The 22,598-nt window shown below is 37.1% G+C and overlaps 1 long non-coding RNA gene across 1 annotated transcript in view; it reads right to left on the bottom strand.

Moving 5' to 3' along the window:
• Positions 1-11,779: 11,779 nt before the first annotated feature.
• LOC144281690 (uncharacterized) overlaps positions 11,780-22,598 on the bottom strand; it is a 113,450-nt gene continuing 102,631 nt past the window's right edge. The window contains exon 3 of the long non-coding RNA XR_013350114.1: positions 11,780-12,126. This is a non-coding gene — a long non-coding RNA (uncharacterized LOC144281690). The remainder of the gene's footprint in view (positions 12,127-22,598) is intronic.

Raw genomic sequence — 22,598 nt, 5'->3', positions numbered from 1 at the left:
AAAAAAACTTGCAGGATATAAAAAGCAGAATATCTCTATGACCTGGAGGTAAGAATTTTTCAAACAAGATTAAAAAAATACAAGGTTGAAAGGAAAATATTGACACATAGGGCTTCATTAAAGTTGAAATAATATATTTATCAAAAACATCATAACAAAAATGAATATATGACCCACAAGTTATGAGAAGTTCAATGTACCATCATAACTGACAAAGGATCAGTGAAGATAGAAAGAATTCCTCCAAGTCCATATAAAAATTAGAATTAATGCAATCGAAAATTTTTGGAGAAAACTGAAGTATTGACAATGCCAGCAACTTAAATGAAGAAAAATAAATATGGAAGCAAAACAATTAAATGATGTCCAACCTCATCAGCGGTCAAGAGAATGAAAATTAAAACCATAATAAGGCAATATTTTACTCTGACCAGATTAACAAAATTTTTAAATCTGATATCCATGCCAGTGGCACCTGACTGGCTAAGTCAGTTAAGTGACTGGCTCAGGTCATGATGTCGGGGTCCTAAGATTGAGCCCCAAGTCGGGCTTGCTCCTCTGCAGAGAGTCTGCTTCCCCTAACCCCCTACCTCTAGCCCTCCCCCTGCTCATCCTTTCTGTTTCTCTATCTCTCTCCCTCTCAAATGAATAAATAAAATCTTCAAAAAAAATTTTTTTTGATCTATTATCAATGCTAGCAAGGACATAGGATCCTGGGAACTATCATCTACTGTTTATGGGAATGTAAACAGACATAACTACTATGGAGAAGGCTATTTATATATTTATACATATAAGGTATATATTTATACATAAAACAATCTCAAGCTCAGCACCTGCTCCTGAGCAATGGACTCAACCTTACTTGCTGACATATTCCCTTAATATTTTTCAAAATTCTATACCCCCATGTTCATCTTTAAATTGGCTACCATCATTAATCAAAAGTTTTTGAAGCTCCAAAGAATACAATGCCCATTTTAGTATAAATACATGATCAATAAATAAAACTGTCAAGTCCTTCTTTTAAAATACATTTAAGAAACATAAATATAATAATAAATTTTTACCAACCATTATTTATTTTTAAATGCATAATCAAGCTTTTCTTTAACATTTAGGAATTTTTTTTTAAAGATTTATTTATTTATGATAGACACAGAGAGAGAGAGAGAGAGGCAGAGACAAAAGCAGAGGGAGAAGCAGGCTCCAGCTCCATGCCGGGACCCCAATGCAGGACTCGATCCTGGGACTCCAGGATCACGCCCTGGGCCAAAGGCAGGCGCCAAACCGCTGAGCCACCCAGGGATCCCCAACATTTAGGAATTTAACATCTGTCCTTTTTCTCCTGGAACTCATATCTCTATTTCATCTCCCTCACATAATTTTGTCATTACAGAATGTAGTTTATACTTGAAAGTCTATCAGTAAAAATATCATACCTATTTAGAAGGTAAGAAAATAGTAAAAAGCAAATCATTCATGAATAAAAAACAAACAAAAAGAAAAAAAATAAGATGTTTCCAGGAAGATGGAGTAGCCATACTTCTCCTTTTTCCCCCCAATAAGTACAACTAAAACCTGTAGGTATTATATATAAAATAAACGTAAGAAGACTCTGAAGAGTACAAAGAAGAAAGACTGTCTAGACACTATAGGACCCAGGCAATGACACACTGATAAGTTCTATGGGGTATCTTTTTTGCCTCATATATCCCAGACTTGGAAGTAAAGGAGCTGGAAAACTGGAAATAGCCATAGACACATGTAAAAAGAAGCCACAACAGCTTTTGTAGACAAAGGAACCAAGGAAGGGGCAGCCTAGCAAGTCAAAATACTTTTAGAAAACAATTTCTCGACCCCATTCAAACACCAGGAGGAAAAAACCATGTGGTTCCACCCCCAATCATGCCAACAAAGGCTTAGTGAGAAGTCTAGACCTCCATCCTTGTAAGATTATAAGGCACCCCAGGCCCCGCCCTGCCAAGATGGTTTCAGAGATTACCAAGTAGGAAGCCAAGCTTTTCACCTCTGCCAGCCAGTATCAAGCCTACCCCCTGCAGTGGAGACCACATGAAGAACTGGAATTCCCAAACTCCCAATATAACAAGCAGTAATGAGCACTAGCCCATCAGGCCTCAACAGAAGGCACTGCTTTAAGAAACTTATATCTCTACTTCCATCTAGCAACAGGAAGGGAGATCTTCTCCTACTAGAGAACTGTCACTATTCAGCTAAAAAAGGTTTAAATAAGATAAGAATCTCAATAAGCAATTATGGAAACAGACTTTTTTTTAAAGATTTTATTTATTTGACAGAGAGAGAGAAGAAGCAAGAGTGCAGCAGGTAGAGGGAGAGGGAGGAGCAGGCTTCCTGCTGGGCAGGGATCAAGCCCCACCCATATCAAGACTCCTGGTCCAGGATCCCAGGACCATGACCTGAGCTGAAGGCAGACACTTAACCATAAAAAAATCCTCAGCTAATTGAAAAGAAACATGCACAGTATATTTTCTGACCACAGTGAATCAAACTAGAAATCAATTTCCAAACACGTGAAAGCTAAATAACAGACTTCTAAATAATCTGTGGGCTAAAGAGGAAGTAGCAAGGGGAATAAAAAAGTACACTAATGAATGAAAATTCAGCATATGAAAAATTGTGAGTAGCTAAAGCACAATTGAGATAGATACAGCACTAAATGCTTAATATTTAGTAAAAAGAAAGTCTCAAATCAAAATCTGTTCTTTTGAGATTCTAATTACATGTATATTAGACTGTTTGATATTGTCCCTTAGCTCTTGAATGCCCCGGTACATTTTGTTCACTTTTATTTTTCTCTTGTCTTTCAGTTTAGTGTTCTTTTCACCTATGTTTAAATTAACTACTCTGTTCCTCAGCTACGTCAAGTCTATTGGTAAGCTCTTCAAAGCCATTCTTTATCTCTGTTATCATGCCCTTTAAAATTTCTCCTAACATTTCATTGGTTTCTTTCTTATAGTTCCTATATCTGTACTGAAATTCTCCATCTGTTAAATCCTACTGTTCACTTCACTAGAGACTTTTTTTTTTTTTGAGACTTTAATATATTAGTCATACTTATGCCAGAGTCCCTGTTTGATAATTTCAACTTCTGGGCCATCTCTGGATTCAGTTCCATTGATTATTAGACTGTTGTTTCTGGGGCGGGAGGGGGCGGGGGGAGTTGTATCTTAAAATTTCTCATTAAATTCCATACATCTTGTGTAGATTAGTAGAGACTAAGTAAACAGTTTTTACACTGGGAAATTTGCATGCCTCTTCTGTTAGCCATTAATGTGGAAGGACAAAGAAGAGCGTGTCAACATAGTGAGGAATTGAGCAAAGTTTGAGTTTTGTTATTGCTATGGTTACTCCCACTATACCACTTACCTTAACTTCCTCTGGAATGTGTTTGTGGGTAGGGATAGACCAGCATTTCCCGTGGGGTTTTGTTTGCTTATGCTATCTTCTCAACTTTTAGTCTTCCCTGTGCACTTGCACTACACAATGGCTCTTTCTTCACTCTCTTTTTTTTTTTTTAAGATTTTGTTTACTTATTTGAGACACAGAGACTGCAGAAGTGAGAGGAGAAGCACAGGGAGAGGGACAAGCCAACTCCATGCTGAGCACAGAGCCCCATGTGGGGCTCAATCCCATGATCTTGAGATCATGACCTGAGCCAAAATAAAGAGTCGAAGCCTTAACCAACTGAGCCACCCACTTTTTTTCTAAGCCAGTCCTATGTTAATTACCCGGTGGCACAGTGACACAAGGTATTTTACTGTGGTCTTGGCACAGCATCATTCTTAGGCAAGCCCTGTGTTAGGTCTCTGAAGTGGGACTTTCTTAATGATCATGATCTTCTTCCCCATTGCAGTCACACTTTTTTTTTTTTTTTTTTTTTTTTTGCAAGAGATTTTCCTGTCTGCTGCCCAAGAATAAGGAAATATAACCGTTAGTATGGAGTCCTAGCACCAGGATTTTTTCTTGTCTTTCCCCTGGAGGTAGAGGGTTGAGTTGTTTTTGTTTTTGTTTTGTTTCCTTTTTACTCTTTCCTCAGCTGCAATGGGTCCTCATCTATTCCTTGAGGGTGACAGCATTTTTTTTCCCTTCCTCATCATCTTAAATCTTTTGTGCCATTTGAGAGAAAGTTCTAGGGGGGCTTCATGCTTTTCACATAGACACTGTCTCTCCCCTCATTCAGGCCTATACTTCTGAGGGAGTCTCTCTCAATACTCACTGCTTGCTCTTAATATTTGTCATGAACACCCATAGAGGTCTCTGGAGAAGAACCTGCAAGTGGATCCATTTATGTCTGTGACTCCCAAGGTTTTAATATTCTCACTTGGCCTTTAGCAATTCATTAAAAAGTATAGCTGAATTATAATAGCATAGATAGCACCCAACACCTCTTCCTCCCACACTCTACAACACATGAACCAGTGCTTCCACCTTGTCATTCCTTGGAGCAGTCTGCCTGTGTTTAGATTACCAGTTGGATTCCCTTTGACATAGCTGTCTGATGGGCTCAAAAAAAGTTCTCATTTGTCATTTATTTGGCTTTAATTTTAGGGTGGAAGTACTCTTTCTTTTTACATCCTAGACAGCGGTAAAAGCTGCAGAATTTTTAATTTATGATTAAGATAAATCAAATGTAAGTCACTAATCACATAATTCCTTCTATAGAATTTCATTTTTTAGAGATTTTTAAATTTATTTATGTATTTATTTGACAGAGAAACAGAGGGCACAAGCAAGGGGAGTGGCAGGCAGAGGAAGAGGAAGAAGCAGGCTCCCTGCTGAGCAAAGTACCCAATTTGGGTCTCGATTCCAGGACCCTGGGATCATGACCAGAGCCAAAGGAAGATGCTTAACCAACTGAGCCACCAAGGCACCCGTAGATATTCTTTTATTTCCTGATGTTCTAAATGATTTTGATTTTCAAATATAATCTTTCTGCAAACCACTGTTTAGTCAATGAATCTCAATTGCTGTTTTTTGAAACTAAAATTTTGATATTCAATAGTTCCGTTTCCTTCAGTTGCTTTTAATTTAAGTTAATATTCTAAGGCACTTGGGTGGCTCAGTCAGTTAAGCATCTTCCTTTGGCTCTGGTCATGATCCCAGGGTCCTGGGATTGAGCTTCGCAGAGAGGCTCCCTGCTCAGTGGGGAGTCAGCTTATCCTTCTCCCTCTGCCCTATTTCCCTTACATTTGTGCTTGCTCCCTCTCTTGCTCTCTCGCAAATAAATAGATTTTTTAAAAAATAAATTAATGCTCTGAATTTAACTTAAATTGCAAAAATAATTAAAAAATAGAAGTATCTATACTTAACTTTGAAATTTTACTTACTAGACGTATGAAATTAAAGCTGCCATATCATTTGAGGAATTTGCAAAGAAATAACAGGATGTTAAAGTTTTAAAAGCCAGAAGATTATATTCAAAGGCAGATGACTAAAACACTGGCAGTTTAAATGACCATACACAAAATGAAAAATTTGTGTTAGAAAAATAGCATGAACTAGGGAAGATTTTTAATATACACAGATTGCAATTTCACTGGTCTGTAAGCAGTTTTATGATTCTCTAGCCAATTTCATCAGTAACATATCAATCTTACTTTAGTTAATTTTAAGAAAAGTATATGTCACCAGTAATCAAAAGCAAACATTCTTATAGAGTTGTTAAACCATTTCTGTTAAAGCTATCAAAGCATTCCTGATAGGACATAATTAGTAAATTCATCAAATTAGATATACTACAAGTTGAACTTTCCTTTAATGCATTTCTTGTGAATTGATTTGTGAAGTGTATATTAGGCAAATTGTCCGTTTTAGAAAATTGAATATTGACCAATTTACCTGCTCTCATTAAAGTTTCAAACATTAGAAACGACCTAAGCATCCATCAATAGGGAGATATTAACCATATTATCATATGTCCATAGAGCTCAAGTGTTCAAAAGAGAATCGTGAAGTTTCGAACAAACTGAACAAGAACACATCTTTAGTAGATAAGGAAAAAAGCAAGTTACTGCCATTTATATAATTTAGTGATTCTGAAAGTGTGATCTCCAGACCAGCATCATCAGCATCACCTGGGAACTTGTTAGAACGGCAAGTCTCAGCCCTGACCTAGCGAATTGGAAACTCTGAGGGGAAGAACAATAAAGCAAACTGTCTTAACAAGCCCCCCAGGTGATTGTGAGGCATGCTAAATTTAGTGAATCACCGATATAATTAAAAGGGAAACAGTGCACATATGGGTACACACTATACACACACACAAACACACTCACACACAGATCTCACACATCCCTCTAGAATCACAGACTATCTTCTTCGAGTACATAGGAATCTGAGGCACTAGGGGTCCCAGATGGAAAAGAAGCTTACTTCTGATAGGAGCTTGTGTACTTTTAGAATTGGTTTACTGTGAACATCTTTGACAAGAGTAAATTTTCAGAGAAACCTTCAGACTTAAAGCTAAAGAAATATTCAGAGCTATTGTTCATGTAGGGGTTTTTTCCCTCCCATTAAATTTCCATGTTGAAATGAAGGAAAATTAAAATTGAGACAAGTGGAAAAGAGAGAAAGCATTTTGAAATATTTTCTGCCCCCTTTTTACAGTAAACATATTAAGTTAGAGGAAAAGTAGCAGGTTATAGCCAAGGTACATATTTCATTATTAGGAACTTGAAACAACTAAGGTAACAAATAGTGATTTTAATTAATTGTCATGCTATTACCTTTCTAAAGATATCCCCACATGACACTTTTCAAAATGTCTACACAAAGCAGAAAATTATTTGTAAAATATATCAGAGTGGGTATCTACAGGCTACAACTTTAAATGGAATATAAGATATCATATGCATAATTCATTTCCTTCACATTGTAGTGAACTTGGCAGTAACCTCAATTGAAGCATACAGACATGAGCTCATATTAAGTCTCTAAGGCAAAAGGTTGCTGTTATTTTTTCATTCTATAAGATTTTCTGAGTTTATATGAAATATTTCAAAATGTTTGAAATGCAGCCTATCAGCATATCTTTAGACATCTTTCCATTTCTAAAACAATCCAGATGGTCAACTAATTACTAGCACCACAACCAAAAAAAATTAAATTAATAGTACTTCCAAGGTTCAGTATGATTTTCTTTTTGAGGGGGTAAATACTCATCTTTTTCAAACCATAAATCAGGTAAATTCATAAGAAGAACTGAAAAATATATACATCCTTGTGATTATTATAAGTTGTATGTTTTACTTATAAAAATCCAGTGGTGGTTTTTGAAACATGTCCACAATTTTTATTTTATTTCTCCTTTCCAGAGATGGGTAGAATACAGCAGAAGTGATGTTATATCATTATTTTTTTAAGATTTTATTTATTTATTGACGGGAGGATGGGGGGAGCAAGCAGGGAGAGCAACAGAGGAAAAGGAAGAAGCAGGATCACTGCTGAGCAGGCAATGCAACGCAGGGCTCCATCCCAGGACTCTGGGATCATGGCGTGAGCCAAAGGCAGACACTTAACCGCCTGAGCCACTCAGGTGCCCAATATTGTAGCATTTCTGATATTAGGTCATAAAAAGGTTTCCATCTTAGATACAAAAAAAAAAATCTCTATCTTAGATCATTTATTCTTAGAGAATTCACCTTCCATGAGTGAGGAACACTTAGGAAGATTTGGAGAGTCCCACATTGTGAGGAACTAAGATCTCCAGCCAACAGCCAGCAAAGAACCAAAGCCTGTCAACAAACAAGTGTTTGAACTTAGAAGTAGATCCCACTCACACTCATCTCCAGCTAAGCAATGACAGCAGCCCTGGCCAACAGTTGACTCTAACTTCAAGAGAAGTTAGAACCCATGAACTAGAACCCTCCAGCTAAGTCCTTCATACTGGCTTTAAAATTCCTGACTCACGGAAACTATGAGGGAGCTAATATTTGTTGTTTTGTTTAAGCTGTTAAATGAGCAATTTGTTATGCAGAGACAGATCATTAATGCATGTCATAAACTGTATTATCAGTTACATATAGTGAACATACGCATTTCCCCAATATCCCTTACTTTGTAGAATCCTTCCCCACTTTAAATAATCCTGCATAACCCATGACATTCCTGGAACAGCTGATTTTTACACCCTCCTTGGCAAGGAAGCTCAGCAAATCAGAATACACAATACCTTGACCAGAGTGACCGCTTCAGAGTCAGATACGGAAGCTAAACTGGGCAATTCAGAATCCCCTCAAATAATGTTACCAGAGTACTTAGGAAAGATAATCACTCTTTCTCTGAGATCAGCATTCTAAGTTTCACATAAGATTAAAGCTGCTAGGTCATCTTTTCACTCTTTGGAAAGATATGTTCTGAAAATAAAGCCAGGTAGATACACAAAAGCAAGTAAAAAGAGTGTGTGATTTTTATCACACTGTTTAAACCTCTGTATCCTATTATCTACCTTTAACTTCCCACTTAGGTGAGGTCTTTCATGCTTCAGCTCTTTTAGGAAGTTGAGTTGGGCTTCTGTTTTGAACAAGTGTGAATTAGTCAACTGAATGAGTCCTAATAAATATGACAATTTTTTTAAAGATTTTATTTATTTATTCATGAGAGAGAGAAGCAGAGACACAGGCAGAAGGAGAAGCAGGCTCCCTACGGGGAGTCTGATGCGGGACTCGATCCCGGGACCCCAGGATCACACCCTGAGCTGAAGGCAGGCACTCAACCACCGAGCCACCCAGGAGTCCCAAATGTGACAAATTTTACGAACTCAAAATACACCTAAGACTTTTGCTTCTGGCTATGATAGAGTAACAGGAACCAGTTTTTCCCTGTTACCATAAAAAACTTAAAATGCACAAACTATATGAAACAATTTTCAGACATCAGACAAAAGTCATCTCAGCACAGTAATCCCTAGAAAAAGGAAACTAATGAAGTAAGGCCTAAAATTGCCCCAGCCTATTGTCTACAGAGTTTCTAGGCTTCAACACAGAATAGTGAAAACCAAACAGACCCCAGAAGTCACCCTGAATTAAGACAGTTGAGACAGTTGAGAATGGGGAGTCCAAAGCATCTAGACTTCATAGGGTAGAATAAAAAAGTGCTTTCAGAGAGAAATCTGAAAATATGCAAGGAATTTCTCTTGAGTCTCCAGCTGAGTAGTTTTTAGTACATGTATGTGAGGTAACTACCTGAGGCTGGTAAAGCAATTCCAGAGATCATAGCCGGCTGGGAATAATTCATCCTCCCAACAGCTAGACTGTAAAAATTTCTTAATGCACGAGGCAACGGGTTATGTACTTAGAAGGAGATTATCTCAACAGTGGAGCCAAATTAGCTCCAGGCTAAAGGCTACCCTGCAATTTTCAAAAGGAACTTAGATAAATCATAGAATAAACTTCAAAAATATGTAAAAAAAAATACAAAAATTCCAGAACCAGACAACATATAATTCACGAAATCATTTCGACAATTTCAGTCAACACCGTACAGGCTTGTCCTAGCCAGTGCATTGAGAATGAAACTGAAAACACACAGACTGGGAAAAAAAGAAAATTATCTTTATTCACAGATAACATGAAGATCTATGTAGAAAATCTTAAGGAATCTGCAAAAAAAAAAATCTGCTAGAACTAATAACAATGTTTAGTAAGACTTACAAAATCAGTATACAAAAATTATAGTTCTACAAATCAGAAATTTAAAATTTTAAACTGTAACATATATAATAGCATGGAAATTTTTTAAATATTTAGGGATAAATTTGATAAAATATGTATAAAATCTGTACACTGAAAACTATAAAACATTGATGAGAGAACATTTTTAAGACATAAAAAAAAGCATACATCTTCAGAGGTCATGTCAATTATTGTTAAGATTTCTTTCTTCCTAAATTGACGTATATAAATTCAGTACAATCTCAAACAAAATTCCAGCAAGTTTTCAAGAGACTGACTACCTGACTCTAATATTTATACAAGAATGATAAGACCTAGAAAAACCAAAGTGATTTTTTTAAAGGAACAAATTAGAGGACTTATATTATCAGATTTCAAGATATATAACAAAACCGCATTAATCAAGATAGTGTAACATTGGCATAAAGATAGACATGTAATCCAATGCTACTAAGTAGAAAGAAATAAATCCACACACATATGGTCAATTCATTTTAACAAAGGTGCCAAGGCAATTCAATGGAGAAATCATAATCCTTTCAACAAATTGGGCTAGGGCAATTGGATAATCTTATTAAAAAAAAAAAAAAAAGCAGGGGATCCCTGGGTGGCTCAGTGGTTTAGAGCCTGCCTTTAGCCCAGGGCATGATCCTGGAGACCTGGGATTGAGTCCCACATCAGGCTCCCTGCATGGAGCCTGCTTCTTCCTCTGCCTGTGTCTCTGCGTGTGTCTCTGCCTCTCTATGTCTCTCATAAATAAATAAAATCTTTAAAAAATAAAAATAAACAAATAATAAAAAAATTTAAAAACAAAAAGCTTCAATCATTCTTTGATACCATATTTTTAAAAACTAGTAATAGACTGAAATATAGGAGCCAAACTATTAAACTTTTAGAAGAAAGCATAGGAGAAAAATCTTAGTAACTTTGGGTTTGGCAATGATGCCTGGAACATTATACAGAAAGATATTAGAGAAAACATCAATAAATTAGACTTGATTTCTCCTTCAATACTATTAAAAAATAAAGGGGTGAGCCACAGACTTGGAGACAATATTTTCAAAACATATATCCAATAAAGGACTTGTATGTAAAATATATAAATTCTTACAACATAATAAGATAATCATTTAAAAAATAGGTAAAAGATTTGAACATTTAACCAGAGAAGATACATATTTATTTACATATGAAAAGATATTCAACATTCTTATTCTTTGGGTGAAAACCACAATGATAGACCACTACATGTCTACTAGAAGAGCTAAAATTTAAGACTGAGCATAGCAAGTGTCAATAAGTATGTGGAGAAACTTGGACTCTCCTATTTTGAAAATGTAAAATGATTTAGCAACTTTGGAAAATCATAGACAGTTCTTTTGAAAAGTTAAATAGGACCATACCATCTAACGTAACCGTTCTGCTCCTAAGTTTTTACACAAGTAAATGAAAGTGTATATCCACACAAAAACTTGTATATAAACCATAAACGACTATAGAACTTTTATTTATATTCAAACCAGAAACAATTCAAAAGTTAATCAAAAGGTAAATGGACAGATGTATATAGCCAAATAATACTGCTCAGCAATAAAAAGAAATAAACTATTAATATACATAACATCTATGATTTTCAAAATTATGCTGAAGGAAAGAATCCAAAGTAGAGTGCATACCGTATGACTCTCTTTGTATAAAACTCAAAAAAAAGTGCAAGCTAATATATGTTGACAGAAAACGGACTTGTGGTCAGTTGCCTTAAGGAGAGTGGAGTGTGGGCCTGGAGAGAGGAATCACAAAGGGCACAAGGAAACTTTCAGAGGATGTCAGATATATTCATTTTCTTGGTTGTGGTGATGGTCTTATTGGTGTCAAAATCTATAAAATTTTACACTGGCTAAAATGAAAAGTTTATTGTATGTCAATTGCCTCCCAATAAATCTATGAAAATGCTCTTTTTTTATTCCTAACTGGGACTGAAATGTTATGTCTATAGGAGTATATAAAATCTTTTTACCAAGAACTAGTACAAGTAGCAGACGGCAGAATATTTATTTATTTATTTATTTATTTATTTATTTATTTATTTGAGAGTGAGTGAGTGAGTGAGTGAGACAGAGAGCAAGAGCAGGGGAGGGACAGAGGAAGAGGGAGCCTGACCCTGGACTCTATCCCAGAACCCTGGGATCATGATTAAGCAGAAGACAGACGCTTAACCAACTGAGCCACCCAGGTGCCCCAAAAGCAGAATCTTAATAACAAAAACAGCTCTCCCTAAACATTTCAGTCTGTAGGGCACCTTTTACACCCGGTGAAGACTTCAGACCATAGTGATTGATGGTGACATTTAGAGCTTGACCTCGCAGCTCTGGATTTTGTCTTAACATTTGCATATTCCCATTGATCTCTGAACCTGTGGAGCAAATAATACATTCTTAGGAACCAATTTGTTATCTACATATTCAAGAAGTAGCTAAATATTTGAAGCTAAAAAACATCCTCTTTAATCCTCAGACATGACCATTTTTACTCAATATATAGTTAGTAGATACATGGTGCCTCTTTGGACGTCATCAGTAAATGTACTTCACCTTTAATGGAACTAAAATGGAATACTAGATTTGCTTTCTATATCCATCCCAACCCTCATGAAGCCAAAAAGTTCTAAAAAATGAAAAAAAAAATCTCAAATGAGAAGGTAAACAAGGCTATCTCATTGAAGTATTCCCTGGCTCAGGGTAGGATTGAGTCCCTAAGAAGTAACAAACCCCAGCTAACACACGCACACACACACACACACACACACACAACTGCATCTTTTTATAAAATTTATTTATTTATTTGAGAGAGAGAGAGAGAGCATGAGGTGGGAGAGGGGCAGAGGGAGAGGGAAAGAGAGTCTTAGGCTGACTCCGCTGAGCATGGAGCTGACTCAGCTGTATCTCAAGACCCTGAGATCACGACCAAGGGCTATATACTTATCTGACTGCACCACCCAGGTGCCCCACAATTCTATCTTCTACTATAGCCAGAAGGAGAGTGGGGCCACATTGTTAAAATAAACAGGTTCTGTCTGCTTGGAATTAGAAGAGCAAAATTAATTCAAGGACAACAAACAATGAAACAGGAGGAATAAAACATCATTTGAAGCTTGGATGGAATTCCAATTTAAAAAAAAAAAAGAATATAGAACTAAAAGTATAAGAATCCCAAAGTTTTTTTATTACTGATATTTTCATCTTCACTGATACTTTGGCACTATGGCTTTCAGGATATTGTATGGTACATGGAAGTCTGTTTTGTACAAACACCCTGAATAAATGCTCCCACTAATCATTGTCATGAAAATGTAGAGATCCCGTCCTCTCTCTGCACTCCCATCAAGCAAAACGTATAGAAAAACGTATTGTTCAGTGTCCAAGGTCAAGGGCTCTGGGGGTGGTAGGCCCAGAGCCTGTTGTTTGTAAGGAATGGCGTCTGGATGGCAGGGCTTGACTCCTGGAAAGCTGGCCATGCAAGGAGGGTAAAAGCTATATAGATAGTTGCTAGGCTAAGTTACTATCCTGTAAAACCTTGCTGCAGGTAGATCCTGGCAGGAGATGCTTTGTCCAGTCTGCCTTCCCTGGACTCCCTGTATGTAAGTTCTCCCAAAAATCTATGTCTTTTTTTTTTTTTTTTTTTTTTTTTAATTTGTTTATGATAGTCACAGAGAGAGTGAGAGAGAGGCAGAGACACAGGCAGAGGGAGAAGCAGGCTCCATGCACCGGGAGCCCGACGCGGGACTCGATCCCGGGTCTCCAGGATCGCGCCCTGGGCCAAAGGCAGGCGCCAAACCGCTGCGCCACCCAGGGATCCCCCAAAAATCTATGTCTTACTCAGTGTCTCTGGGTCATTTCTTCAGCTTCACTAGACAATCACCCACGCTTGGCTTAGAATCTGCTGGGGTGCAGCTGCACAGATAGGAAGAAATATATAGTAGCCACTGAGAATTAAGTTTTAAAATATCCAGATATTTTAAATTACTTAATATAAATTTATGCAAAAAAAAAACCTTTGGTTATAATATATCTGTGTCTTATAGACAAGGTTTACAGTTATGCTTGGATAAAGTCAAAAGGCACGTAGTAATAGTGTGTAAAAATCTGACATGGGCCAGTACTGCTCTACTCTTCCAATATGTGAAGAAGAGATAGGAGAACTGAAAAACAGGCAGATTATACGACAAGAAAAGAACAAGAGTAATACTTGCCAATCTGGAAGAAAATGAACTCTGTATATATCAATTTCTACTTCCCCCATGCTCCTTCCTGATTGATTTAGTGGATCACTTTTAAGTCTACTGATGACTATGTTCTCGTCATTCCCGCTCAGCTGAAATACAATTTGTAGGATAAAGAACAACTTCTTGGCTTGATAGACCTAATCTCTTTTGAGAAAGAGAGAAAAATTGTTAGTGAGTGCCCCTCTTCTTAACTCAAAGTCTTCCCACAAAATCCAATGGAGACCCTTAGTCTCCTCTCATACTATACATAAGAAAAAAATTATTTTAAGATTTTATTTATTCATGAAAGACACACAGAGAGAGAGAGAGGCAGAGACACAGGCAGAGGGAGAAGCAGGCTCCATGCAGGGAGCCCAACGTGGGACTCGATCCCAGGTCTCCAGGACCACACCCTGGGCCAAAAGCTGCACTAAACCGCTGAGCCACCCAGGCTGCCCCTATACAACAAAAATTTAGATTCTTAATAAGTCATATTGTGCCCACCCTACCTGTGTTCCTTTTTCTTCATCATCCTAATGAGGAAATGGGTCATAGAAATTAAACTCTTCTTAGACAACCTTACAAAGACATAAATATGACACCAGAACTGTGTCTTCCCCAAATCAGCCTCATTTCATCCCCCTCCTGCAGTGGAATATAAAGGATATAACATAACACTGAGAACTTACAGAAGATACAAGTTTGAGAGGGAAGCTAGTATTCCTTATCTGTGACTTTATTTCTTCCCCATCCATTGTTAATACCATGGAGGCAAATGGCCAGTGCCTGGATTTACATTGCTTACTCTCTCCTGGCACCTACCACATGCACACACATGTGCACACACTCTCAGCTGAGTTCCATATATTTTAGAATCTCTAAAATTTAGGAATTGAATATGTTTAAACACTTTAAAAATGAAGTCCTTCATGAGAAACTGAATAGCTCAATTTGTTGCTCACTTTAGAAAGTATTAACATTTAAAGAGCACTCACTGTGTATGTGCCAAGCACAGTTTCAAATGCTCCACTTGCATCATCTCATTTAATCCTTCTGAAAAACCTCTATGAAAAGGTACTACCATTCCACTTTGTGGAAGTGAAAATGAGGCACAGAAAAGCAAAATAGATTGCTCAGAATCAGGCACACTAAAAAAATAGCATGGCCTGTGTTGAAACCCTGGTAATCTGGACTCCAGAAGCAAATTCCAAAGTCTGCATTATGTCCATTCTGAAGCAACAAGTGAGAGTGACAAATGTATTCAAAAACTCCAAGCACCATAAGTATTCTTAACCCACATCTGTCGCTTGGACTTGAAAACACGCGGGTAACATCGCATGTTCCAAGATTATTTTGTCAGATCAAACTTGAATCCATGAAGGAGTGAAAGCATATCACAGTGTTGAGCACTCAAACTTCCCTAGGGACTGTTATCCATCAGGGCTATGAATCAGACGTTCCAGGCAGGCCAACTCTCAGGCATCTGAGCTATCTAAAGGCTTTTGCTGTGACCATGGCAACCCTTCCCTTCCAGCTGTGTCACACCTGCCTTCCATCATGACAAGAACACTTTCGCCCAGCTAAGGAGCTGTATATTTCTGCAAATAGTGATTTCAGCAAAATGGTTAATCTCCAGATTGTAACTCAGCTTTTCAGGTGGGCAAATTGAAGTCATTTCTTGGCTGTTCTTCAGGAATGAAAGAAGAGAGAAAGAAAAGGAGAGAGGAGCACTTTCAAAATTACATAAATGGAATTTACTCTTATTTCTCTGAGATGCAAAGCTTAATCTGAGTATACATGTTTTGTTCCTTCATTTAGCCAATCTAGCTCTATCAATTCAAGCCATTTTTATTAAATCAGAGACAAAGTACATTATCATTAAAGTTTAAAAAGAAAAAAAAGATTTTACATTTCCCAGGGCAGTGATTTGCTAGTTTGAGTGAGTGTGGGACCATGAGAATCCCACATTTAGTTATTTACAAAGCAGATTCCAGGATCCATCCTCCTTGAAGCTCATGATTCTTTACATACAAAATGAAGCAGACAGTAACCAATTTGGAATTTGGGATTACTTTCCATGACAATCCAAATTTTAACAACCTTTTTCTCCTTTTAAGTGATTAGTTCTTCAGTATTTTTAATTTTCCCCAATGTTAACCTATTTTCCTGTCCTTTTATGCAATGGAGTATACATACATTGGGACACTAATAGGTATTTGCTCAAAAGCCAGGAATGCAATTACAGTGTGCCTCTCTGCATCCTCACTTCAAGGAGATGCTTTCTGAATCTCATCATGATTTTCTTTGGGATATCTGAATAGCATTTACAAATATATAAAGAGTTCAGAAGCAGATGAGGATTTCAAAGCCAGTTAAGCGTCTGACGTCAGCTCAGGTCATAGTCTCAAAGTCCTGGGATTGAGCCCAACATCAGGCTCCCCAATCTTCTCCTCTGCTCCTCCCCTCGTTATGGACTCCCAATATTAAATAAATAAATAAATAAATAAATAAATAAATAAATAAATAAATAAATAAATCCATATATATGTGTGTGTATATATATATATTAGATTTTTATTTATTTACTTGAAAAAGAGAGAGCACATAGGGAGAAGAAGCAGACCCCCACCAAGCAGGAAACCCAACATAGGGTTCAATCCCAAGATCCTGGAATCATGACCTGAGCTGGGCCACCCAGACACCCCAAGAAATAAATCTTAAAAAAAAAAAGAGAGAGAGAGAGGCATATCTGGACTATAAAAATGATAAGCTATTACCATTGTAGAGAAGGAATAGGAGAGCTTCAAACACCAACATTTTTGGCTAAAGAAAGTTGGAAATTATATCATCCATCTTTCCTCAGTCCTTCATCATTAACCTCTACTCCTTGACAAGAACTCCTTTTCTGACTAAGCTTTAGTTGGGCTTCTCTGAGCCCTCTTCTCAGCAAAGACTTGCCCATGGTCAACTGAGCCTAATTTTAGCAAGAATCTTGCTAAGCTAGTTTAGTGAAAATTCCTCCAATCTTTGATGCCTAACCAAATTCCTCTTAGTATTTTCAATCCAGTGATTCCTTCACATTATCCATTCACTATAAATGCCCAGCTGTCCTGTTGCCTTCAGGTCAAATTCCATCTTTCTCCCTTATATCAATAGTCTTAAACAGAGTCTTCTTTGCCTATTTAAATACACTCAGTGCAATATTTTGGGCCATTTGTCAATGAAAAACCAACACTCTCTTTGGAGAGTCTCTTACTGGGGTAAAAGGGTAAAAGGGAGATACAAGGGGCATCTTGCCCTTAAACTTCTCCTTGTCATTCCAAGTCTCTCCCACCCAAGCATGGTCATCCACCCCCAATTAAGTGGTTTCCAGTATAAATGAAGTCATTGTAATTCATTTGTAGTAAAGTATAAATTATCAGCCATCACATTAAAAGAACTTAAAAGTGAGAAAGCACAGGAAAATGGGCAAGAATTGGGGCATTGGATCCAAAAAGTAGGGGAGGGAGTCTGTAATGAGTAAAAGGGGACAAGAATGGGGAGGCTGAGTATTTGAATCACAAGCTGACACCTTCACAACGTGGTCTACATCAGAGAAATATTCCCATTGTGCATAATTTTTCAGAAGTATAAGAGGAAAAGAAATGGGAGAAATTCTTCATGAAAAGAAAAAGAGAAATTTCACAGATTTATTAATTATTCCTTGGGTATGGATTCACAATAAGAAACATTGGATGTAGTTGTACACAAACATTTTAAACAGCCTTTTAGAAAGTAACACATAAAATAATTACACTGTAGAAATCACCAACCTACACTCAAAAGAATGAGAAAAAAAATTGTCCTGATACTCTGTGATGCGTAGGTCTAGACTGAGATGAAATTTTCTATGACGGTATCAAACACAAAAAACAGAGTGCTATGTCTCAACTTGAGATCCAAGCTATTGGACCCTGAATAACTGCCTTAAATTATTCAAAAAGTATGTCTAGTGATGATAAAGACAGAGATATCGTGAATGAGAAAAGTATCAATAAGTTGGGTTTTTTTTTTCATCTACATAAAAAGCAAGTAGAAAAAACTATTTCTAAAAAATGTCAGATATTGCTCTGGGCTAGACATTCATCTTAACATCTCAATTAATACACATATTTACCTGTAGGGAAAACTCTGAAAGTCCCTAATTTGTAGATGAAGAGATAGAAGTAGAGAAGCCAGTTTACCAAAGCCATTTCACAATGATGAGGCTGAGCCACAACTGGAAGCCAGACACTGTGGATTTAGAGTGCACAGGACCACCAGGCTTTTCTTGCTCGGCTGGGTGTGTTCTCTAATCCATCCATGTAAGGAGGGCATCTTTGTCCAATTCCCACAAAGGTGTTACATAGACTATTGGTCCTGAGAGCACAGATACATATGTGCACACATACACACACACACACCTGTAATTAATGATAAATTCAATATTACATTGAATTACATTGAATTTTGCTACATTCCTGAATGGTTATATATTCTCATCAACCAAATAAATTTTTTGGAGCTTCTCATCAGGAAAATGAAAGTAGAGGATATTTATTTTCTCCATGAAACTAGTCTTGCCCAATGAATATATTCTTATATCAGGTGCTACAAAAATAGTTTTTTTCCACATCTTTATAAGTAAAACATTCAAAAAGGGAAACATCCAAAGCATGAGGGAAACATTTTTAAAATAACGTGTAACATCTAATTTGAACCAGTTTCTCTCAAATGTATTGTTCCTAGATAAACTTTGAAGAGGTGAATCCCATTTAGAAACTTGCAACAACAACAAAAAATAATAATAAATGATAAAAATAAATTTAAAAAAAAAGGAACTTGCAACATCTATTTTTTTGTCTACACTACAAGAAGCCATCAAATAAAGTGTACATAGGTTTTGGCACTAGGTTGTCTGGATTCTAATCTCTACTGCCAAGGAAAGCAATTCTGGGAAAGTTACTTAATCTGCCAGTTTCTTTGTCAGTAAAGTGGGAATTGTAATGATCCTTTCCCTCACAGAAGTCGTGTATTAAGTGAATTAAAAGTGCCTGGCAGATGCTCAGATAGACCAATTCAAAATGACTTTCAAATAGTACATAATATATTATCTTCACTTCTACTATGCTTTTACAAGTCAAAAATTCAGGGGGAAAAATGTTATTTACCTACTTCCTCTTGTTTTCTTAAGTGATATGAAGCCTTTCCTTTGTAAAACAAATACTTTGCCATTAGTTTTCTGCAATAGGCCATTTGCCCCTGAAATACCATCAGATTCACTGACCTGGAAGAAACCTTATCCTCAATTAGGTAGAATTCTTCTTTAAAAAAAGAAAATGAAGCCATACAAATTTACCTGACCTTTCTTTTTCAATTTACTACTAAAAAGAAAATGCAACCAACTCCAAAAAATAATTTTTAAGATAGAAATTTATTTTCACCAGAGGAAATACTGCTGGGATGACTGGGGTGGCTCAGCAGTTGAGCATCGGCCTTTGGCCCAGGGTGTGATCCTGGAGTCCCAGGATCAAGTCCCACATCGGCTCCCCACATGGAGCCTGCTTCTCCCTCTGCCTGTGTCTCTGCCTCTCTCTGGGTGTCTCTCATGAATAAATAAATAAAATCTTTAAAAAAAAAAAAAAAAAAAAACAAAGGAAATACTGCTAACAAAGTTAGCATTCAACACACACACACTCAAAGCCTTCACTTAAAGGACAAGGTGGCCTGCCAAAAGCAACTATCCAGTGTCTTGATTACCTGTCTCTCTTGTGTTGTTTTGTTTTGTTTTGTCTACCTTTAATAAATGCTTTAGTCTTATCCAGTTTAGGAAAAAGTATTTTATTCCAACTTTCTACTTCTCTCCTTTGTCCAAATCTCAAGTGATTTGTATACAATTTCTGAACCTGTTCTTTACTATACATTCCCCTTTTAAAATTCTTTTTATCACCGTTCTAGTCATGTAACACTCTTTTATGAGCTGACCCATGGCCTTTCAGTTAAAAACCAAGCTTTTTTTTTTTTTTTTTTTTTTTCCCTCCATTTTTGTTTCTGTTGTTTATTGAGGACCCTTTTATTCTTCTTTCCTGGCAGCTCCCATCCTAGCACTTCTGCTCCTCTCTCCATGCCTGCTCCTTCAGAGAAACAACACACCATCAGAACTTTAAACATCACTCCCATACTGACTGTCTCTCAAGTTTTTGTACTATCAATGCTCCAGGGTCACTTCTTCAACCTGAATGTCAATCACCAGTTCAAGTCTCAAATGTCTGAATTCAACAAGTTCCCTCATCAAAGGAGTATCTCTTCACAGTCCTCTATTTATTTCCACTGGTGCCACCATTCTCTGAGCTCCTAATCTTTAAACCGGAGAAAACGATCATCACCATTGTCAAAGCAAAAACCTCACTGAACAAAATTAAACAAGCAAAGACTTTATTGAAGGCTATTGCAATAGGAGAGTCCAGAAGTCAGTCTGAACCAACTCTGCTGAAAAAAAGGGTATGAATTAAGCTCTGGGTGACCTTACAGAAAAGTACGATGCTACCATTCCTCCTGCGTTATCAAATGTTTTCTATGTCCTATTAACTGAGGCTCTGGATAACATTTTTTTTCTAGGAGATGGGACCCCCAGAAGGAGAGGAATTTTTTTTTCATTTCCTCCATACCAAAGACTATAGTGCTCAATGCCATTAGGAGGAACTAGGAGGAGGAGGAACTCATAGGTCATATAAGTTTTCTAATTGGCTATTTCCCAAGGCAAAATAAACCTCTCCTATTTTGATGAGAGGAAGTAGTGATGCAACTTGAAGCATCAAGTGAGACACCTACCCTCCCACAGAGACTAAGATATGACTAAGAAGCACTATCTTCATTGATAAATACATTTCGAAGGGTCCTTGAGAGGGGCATGTCTGTGACTCAGTCAGTTAAGCGCCAACTCTTGGTTGGGCGTGGGTCCTGACCTCAGAGTCATGAGATTGAGCCTGGCATAGGGCTCCTCACTGAGCTCCAAGTCTGTTAAAGTTTCTCTCTCCCTCCACCCTTCTCTCCTAAAATGAATCTTTTTTACAAACGGGTCCTTGAGAAACAAAATTGGCAAGACTTTAAAAATATTTACATCTCAAAGGAGCAAAGAAAGAATTCATAATTACAAATTTGCTAAAGTAAACGGTCTAAGAAAAGGTTGTCCAGTAGCCTACAGACAAGAAGTCTGTCTACAGTTTAGTCTTGCCGAGCTGAACGTTAAAGCCCTCTTGGTCATCATCATCCAATGACAATTAGCATATTATGGACACAGCTCTGGGTCATGAGAGTTTTAGATGCATTATATCTACACTTCCCCTTCACTGCCAGTAGTCCAACAGGATAGCAGCAGTCCAATGACCTACAGGCTGCCAAGTGGCAGTGGTCAGTCCCGGACAGGGACGTTGAGACCAGACCACACAGCGGATGGCATTGACCACTACAGTCTTTGGTACTGAGAATATGAAAAAAAAAAAAAAAAATCCTCTCCTTCTGGGGGTTCCATCTCCTAGAAGAAAAATAATGTTATCCAGAGCCTCAGTTAATAGGACACAGCAAACATTTGATAACACAGATGATGATTTATTTTTAGCCTTTAGGGAGGCAGACTTCCTGAAAGGAAAAGACTGATTTCCTTTTCTTCAAGAAACTGGAGCATAGACTATCAAGATTTAAATATTACTGTAAATGCGATACCTTTGTTCTTGCTGGAAAGTGAATCCCAGAATGTGAAATTTCAGGTCCAAATTATCAGTAGAATTACTTCAGTCTTCAGTTAAGAGGTCTCAACCTCTGAGCATGATTTGACCTCTGAATATGGAGGGATTTTGTTTTTCCCTCTCTCACTCTCTCTCTATTAATCAAGCACACTCACACAAACATGCCCACAGATTACAAAAATGATTCGTGATTACTTCTGTGGGAACACATGAATCAATTTTAGCATTCTAAATTAGGGAATACTGGACATGAAACATTGCAAATTAGAACAGTGTGCTACATAGAACTTTTTGTTCAAAGGATGATGGAGCAAAAAACCTGTAAAAGATTTTTTAATATATGTTCCTTTGAATGTTTTCACATTTTTTCATTTGGCATGGTCTTCACTGCTGTGGAGTAAAAGAGTATTACTTTGACTTAAATTTCAGAGAAAGAGAGAGGATTTGGGTTGCCAGGAGATGATTTGGTTAATCTGTGGTGTAAATTTATCTGTTGATTTGCTTTGCTGATGATTGCCACTTCTATGCACCTCTATTTATATACTCTAGGAAAGTAAAGTGTGAAAATATACGTGGCACGTCACTGTGTGTGATGTCATGTTCTCTTTTATTTATTAATGTGACCCCAAAAGTGACCCAGAATCCTTGGGAGCTGTTAAGAAAAAAAGGATATCTTTATCATAACACATATAACCAAAGCAATGGGAATCTGAGGGGAAAAAAAGAGAAAGAAACAGCTTTGGAAACTGAAACTTTCCTACAGATGTGTAAACATGATTCTCTGAAAATCATTTTTAGAGAGAAGAGAACTTCTAGCTTCGTGGCTTTGTTCAGGACTTATTAGCCTGAAATCTGCCATCT

Source organism: Canis aureus, chromosome 13 (genome assembly GCF_053574225.1).
Source record: "Canis aureus isolate CA01 chromosome 13, VMU_Caureus_v.1.0, whole genome shotgun sequence".
NCBI lineage: Eukaryota > Metazoa > Chordata > Mammalia > Carnivora > Canidae > Canis > Canis aureus.
The sequence above is the reverse complement of the archived record's forward strand: the minus strand, read 5'-3'. Positions and strand labels throughout refer to the sequence as shown.